This window comes from Lolium rigidum, chromosome 4 (assembly GCF_022539505.1).
Source record: "Lolium rigidum isolate FL_2022 chromosome 4, APGP_CSIRO_Lrig_0.1, whole genome shotgun sequence".
In the NCBI taxonomy this organism is placed as follows: domain Eukaryota; kingdom Viridiplantae; phylum Streptophyta; class Magnoliopsida; order Poales; family Poaceae; genus Lolium; species Lolium rigidum.
Window position 1 is genome coordinate 42515699 of NC_061511.1, and position 6529 is coordinate 42522227.

A 6529-nucleotide genomic window follows, 5' to 3' on the forward strand; every position below is an offset into this window, starting at 1 on the left:
ATGTTTATATATATTTAGACGTCATGAATTACACTTAACATCGAGTAAGAAAAATTGAATGTGCACAACCGATCAGTAAGACTCTCACCTGTAGTTGTAAGGAAAGAGTATTGAATCACAGAAGCTTTGCTCCACTAAAAACCTTAGTAGGTTTCCCCCCGTTTCTACGATTTTATTCATTACCATTTCATGATGTACTTTATCTGGGTCAACAAACCCAACATTGTACATCTGATTACCGCTGCATTCAATCATCTTCAATCTACATAAGAGAACACATAAGATATAATGAGTATATGCAATGAACAGGAACAACTGAATGAACATGAACTTATATGTAGTTAACAACTTACAAGCAGTAGCAACTCATGAGAGATTCGTCGAGGGCGTCCAAATTGAATAACTGCCAGAGTTCATTCATCTCTATATGGATCTGCTCCTTTCGGAAGTAATAATCTGCTGGGATATCCGCCACGATGAAACTTATGTTCTCCTTGCACGCATTAAGGTACCACTGATGCAAATTCCGCATATGCGTTGGCAGTTTATGCAGCCTCTCTTTGCTGACCAAGTCGGCCCCGTAGACAAATGTAGGAACTATATCAGCAATGGGTAATGCAGCATCTGCGGCACCCAGCAAATCCTCCACGGTACATCCACAGTCAGCAGCTAGCTTTGCAGCTTCTTCCATATTGAAAGCACCATGTTCCTGGTACACCGGGGGAACAACTAAGACTTTGAGTGGTGAGATCGATTGTTTGGCCTGGTCTCCGAGCTGGGAAACTTCTTTTCCTTTTCTCCCTGCTGTCGCTTGCTTGGCCTTGAGGGGTGCACTTGTTGAACTTGATTTCTTCCCGGCTACACTTCTTGCTGATGATTTGCTCGTGCTAGCACTATCCTTCTTCTTACCAGCACTATCCTTCTTGTCCTCAATTACCCTCGCAAGTGTGTGTGTATAGTCATCCTTCTTCTCGTGCAAGTCATATTGCGATGGTGTGTTCAGAAAATCAAGAGCATATGCTTTTTGCTTCTCTGTGTATGCTGGCTTGGGTTTCTCCTTATGAAAATGTTCATAATTGTGTTTCTTTACAACAGCCTCAGTTTCCTCTTCGGTAAGATTGTAAGCACGGGGGGGAGGAACCTTTGGTACTCTTGGTAGGGGCGACATTTTGCGGACAGGACTCTTGAAACGCTTCCGCTTGGGTGTGTGCCGAGTCTTAGAGGGCTTAGGCAGCGGCGCAGGAGATGGACTAGGGATGTGGTGGTCAAACTCATGGGCTGATGGTGGCGACATGTGACCACTCAGAGGAGGTGATGGTGACCTGCGATCATTTGGAGGAGGTGATGGTGACCTGCGACGACTAGTAGGGGGTACCCAGGATGGAAGCCTGATGTTTTTCTTTTCCCAAAGAATGACTTCTCCCAATACGTCTCCGAGTTTATTTTTACCATTACCTTCAGCGATTACGAGCCGCAATGTCTCCCACGTCGGTACAACTGAATCCACCCCGACACGAGCATAGCTAGCTGGAATCTCATTGCCATGCCATGTTGCCGGCTCACCTTCAGCTCCTACAGCAGGTAAGACATAGCCGACCGCCACCTTAACAGATACGTCCCTGAAGTCCACATGGATATCACAAGGTGTTTGCTCCTTGATTCCATTCACGGGGTCGCCAGGACCGCCATCTATCATCCGTGTAGGCGGGGCCTCTGAGTCGGCCACGCTGCTGCCTCGCCGCTGAGATATGCCGGCGGTATTATCTGACTCACGCTGTCCTTTCAGTTCATTAATCTCCCGCTGCTGCTGCTGAATCTCCCGCTGCTGCTGTTCTAGTTGGCGTTGGAACTCAGCCATCCGGTCATTCTGCACCTCCAGCTCGCGTTTTTTTTGCTCTCGCTCAGCTTCTATAATTCTCCGCGTCGTCCGGAAACCCAAGCGACCACGGAACACTAGGGCCGAAGCCTCTTGTTCGTCCTCCCTTTTCAGGATTACCGAGGACAAGCGTCAGCATGTGTTTCTCTCTATCGGGAGCAAACTTTATTTTTCCCGCTTTAATATATGCCGTCACTTGAATCCATTTTTCCCTGGGTATCTTAGCCTTGCTGTCACTTTCAACAAGGTTCCATGTCTTCATGTCATACTCACAGCCATGCGCAAGGAACCAATTTCGAGCCCTAATGTCCCAGTTTTCTCGGATGGGTTCTGGAGTGATCCCATTCTGCAGCATCTGAGCCTCTTGTGCATCCCACTTAGGCATGGCTATGTCGTAGCCCCCTCGTCCCGTATGATGGTGATATAACTTTTTGCTTGCATTCTTCTTGTTTTTCTTTGACAATACCACAACATCCTCTGAGCTCTTGTAGTTCACAAATTCTTCCCAGTTATGCTCCTGCTTCGATAGATAGCCTTCGAATAATGGAGGCTTCTTCTCGACCTTATAAGTTGCCCATAACCGGTTCTTCCACGCCCGGAAAAGTTCCCCCATCTTCTGAAGAGCCCATTTCTTCACTAGCGCCTTCTGCGTGTCCATCTCAGTCTCCGATTGCAATTGTGGCAAACTGAAATTTGCCATGAGGTCGTCAAAAAGCTTGCCTTTGTACCTATCGGCAACCTCACTTTCGGACACCTTCTTGGTCTTGTTCCATTCTTTAATAGTGATCGGGATGCGATCCCTAACCAGAACTCCGCACTGATTTTTAAATTTTGTTGCGATAGTTTTGGGCTACACCGGTTTGCCTTGAGGGGATATAGCTTCAATTGTGAAGTGATCTTTTTTGGTCAAATTCTTTGCCAGGCCTCGTTTCTCCAACTTATTTTCGGAGGCCTAAGAGAATAAAAATTAATTAATTGCTATACATATGTACATATAGAATTTCATTAATGCCTCTAGTGATCGTATATATACCTCGCCGGAGCCGTCGGCTTCTCCATCACCGGAGTCGTCGGCTTCTCCATCACCGGAGCCGTCGGCTTCTCCATCACCGGAGCCACGGTCTACTCCATCACCGGAGCCGCGGTCTTGTCCATCACAATCACGGATTATGTCCTCGACGATGTCTTCCTGTTCCAAATCTCGATGGAATTCGAATGGATCCATTGTTTCTGCAAAAAATTAAATCGATAAGTACATCTTCTAACCCTAACCAAACCGTAACCCTAACCAAACCCTAACCCTAACCAAACCCTAACCCTAACACTACCAAACCCTAACCCTAACCACGGATGGGGTAGCCCAAGGAGGGGAAGGCGGCGTGGAGCAGGGGAAGGCGGCGTGGAGCAGGGGAAGGCGGCGCCGGTTGTTTGCGAGAGGGAGAGGGTGTCGGTTGTTTGCGAGAGGGAGAGGGTGTCGATTGTGTGCGAGAGGGAGAGGGTGTCGGCGACGGGTGTTTGCGAGAGGGAGAGGGAGGCGGTGTCGGTTGTTTGCGAGAGGGAGAGGGTGTCGGGGCAGAAAGGCGTTGCGGGGCTCCTTGGGACGCGCATGGCTGCTTGAGATGTTCGGGCCGCCGTGGCGAGCACAACGGTGGTGGCGATGTCGGAGGTGGCTCGCCGGCGGTGAATAGACGGAGTAAGCGGCAGCGGCAGTGAGCTAGGGTTAGGGTTGTGAGGGTGCGGGAGAGCGCAGGAAGGGGGGAAAGGGGCTAGGGTGGCCGGCGGCGGCGCGTGGCGATTGTGGTGGCTTACAAAAAATACTAAAATATACTAAAACTATACTAACCATACTAATTACTAAACTATAATGGCGTTCGTGGGGGAGTTCGGATCCGAATGGGGAAGGGGGAGAGAGAGAGAAGAGTGGAGCGTCAGTCATTTTATTCGTCGTCCGTCAGTCATTTTATTCGTCCATAGACTAAAATATACTAAAACTATACTAAGTAAACCTAAAACCTAAAACTGAAACTATACTAACTAAACCTAAAACTAAAACTATACTAACCTAAAACATTTTACAGAAACTATACTAACTATACTATAAACTATACTAACCATTCTAATTACTAAACTATACTAATTAACTATACAAAAAAAACTAAAAAATCAAACAAAAAAACTTACAAAAAACTTGAACTAACTAATTAACTAATTCTAACTAATACAAAAACCTAAAACAATTATAACTAACTAATACAAAAATTAAAAAAAAGAGGGCTGGGGGCGCCGGTGGCCGGCGGTGGCCGGCTACCTCCGCAGATGGGCGTGGTAGAGGAGGTGGCGGCGCGGCGGCGCGGCAGAGGGCAGCGGCGCGGCAGAGCCTCCGCCGCGGTAGAGAGGAGGACGGCGCAGAGAGGAGGTCGGTGCACGGAGGCAGAGGAGGCCGGTCCAGAGAAGAGGGCGGCGCGCGGCTGCGGCGCACAGAGGGCTCCCGCGGAGGCGCGCGACGGCGGCGGCGTATTTGGGCAGCCTGGCGGCGTCGTCGGCTAGGGTTGGCCTCGAGGCGTCGCGGGTCATGCCTCGCCCCGCGACGCGCGGCGCTTTTATACGCCACCCCCTTTTGTCGCGGGTGGTGCCATGGCCCGCGACAAAAGGCACCCCTTTTGTCGCGGGTGGTGGCACGATCCGCGAAAAAGGGGGGGGGGTCTTTTGTCGCGGGTCGAGCCACCACCCTCGAAAAAAGGGGGTTGTGGTGGATCCGTGGGAACTGCATCCAACGGCTTCGGCCGTTTGAATCCAACAGCCTGCAGCCGTTGGACACGGATCAGCCCTTTTCCCATATACCCTATATGTAAATACAAATGTTTTATATAACTTTACTAACTTTTGAATAACTTTTGAATGGTAACTCAAATACAAATGTTTTATATATGAAAATTGATCAGAAAAAGCTAATGAACATGAATATGACATCCATATACCTATTTGCATCTCGCATCATATCAAACGTTGATAGTCGTGTATGTTTCACCCCTGTGCACCACCGCCATGCCACACGTGTCGCATCCCCGTGCCACATGTCGCCGCTGCTTCCACGTGCCTCGCCCCGCCGACGCCATCGTGCGACGTGTAGCTGCCACTTCCACGTGCCTCGCCCCGCCGACACCGTCGTGCGACGTGTAGCCGCGGTTTACACGTGCCATGCCCTGCGTGCGCTATATAAAGCGCGGCGTGCGTGCGCAACCACACGTCGCCGCCCCCTCCGCTCATTCATGTCCGGGATGCCGCCGCACCGCCGCGGGTCGTCCGGTTTTCGTGGCGTCCGAGCGCGTCCGAACGATAGGTTCTACGCCGAGATACGCGCTGGTGGCTTCCGCCTCACCCTCGACACGTACAACACGCCGGAGCTGGCGGCGCGCGCTTACCACGCGGCGGCGTGGCGATTTCGACGGCCACGGCGCGACATGAACTTCCCGGATGTTGAATCGCTAGAGGAGGTGGAGTTTCTCGCGCCAGCGCCGTGCCTCGTCGACGACGAGGACCGTCGCCGGCAACGCCAGGTGCAGTGCCGGATCGCCGTCGCCGAGCACGACGAGCAGTTAATGCGCCAGTGGAGAGCGCAGTTCCCCAACGACGTCGACAACACCGACGCGTTCTTTGCTGACCTCAGGGCACAGCGCAGGTCCAACAGGCGCCACCGTCGGGCCGTCGCCAAGTTCGAGCTCGACAACCCGAATACAACTTGGGTCAAAAACGACCCTCGGTTCGACGACATTTGGACGGAGACAACCTCCGACGACGAGTAGAGACTAGACTAGTCATTTATCTATTTTAATTCTAATTTCAATAAATGCGTTGTCGATTGTTTTAGTTTAAATTTAGTTTATAAATTCGTTGTCGGTTGTTTTAGTTCAATAAAGTCGTTGTGGTGTGGGTTGTTTTCAATAAAGTCGTTGTGAGAAATTTTATTACGATTGAACTGGAATTAAAGTACAGAGCTCAACTGAAAATTAAGATACATGGCCAGATTCGAATGTTACAGTCATTCAGTCATAGTCGTGCCTAGCCCTATAAACATCGCCACTGTAGTCATCGTAGTCATCGACGTCATCGTCGCTAGCATCGGGGTCGCGGTTGTCGAACCTCGGCGGATGAGCACACTTGGGCTGGGACTGAGGATAGCGCAGGCAGGGGCCAAGGTAGGCCATGACGCTGTGGAGAGTCCGACCACGCCACCACAGCCGACGACCGGCCTCGTTGAAGTTGGAACGAGGCGGGCCGTCCTCCTCGTACCTGGCAAGCGCACTCTCACGCTGATTGATGAAGAAGCTGTCCCAAGTCGGGCTGTAGTCGGGATGCCACTGGGGATTCCTCCGCTGCTCTGGTGTGAGCTCGAAGTAGTAGTGGTTCGTGATGGCCATCTCGTGCGCCACACCTAGAGGGATAGGAGGGACCGGTATGTGACGCCCCAAAAATGGTACCACGAGGATCCCAGCGAATCCGGCGAAATCCGCACGATATCGATTTTAGGAGACGCACCACCAAGCGCCTCGTACATGCCGAAGCATGCACGCGATGCGGGTGGAATCAATCACGAGAGGTAACATTACAACAGGATTACAATAGAGCCCACAAGAGACATATATTACAACAACG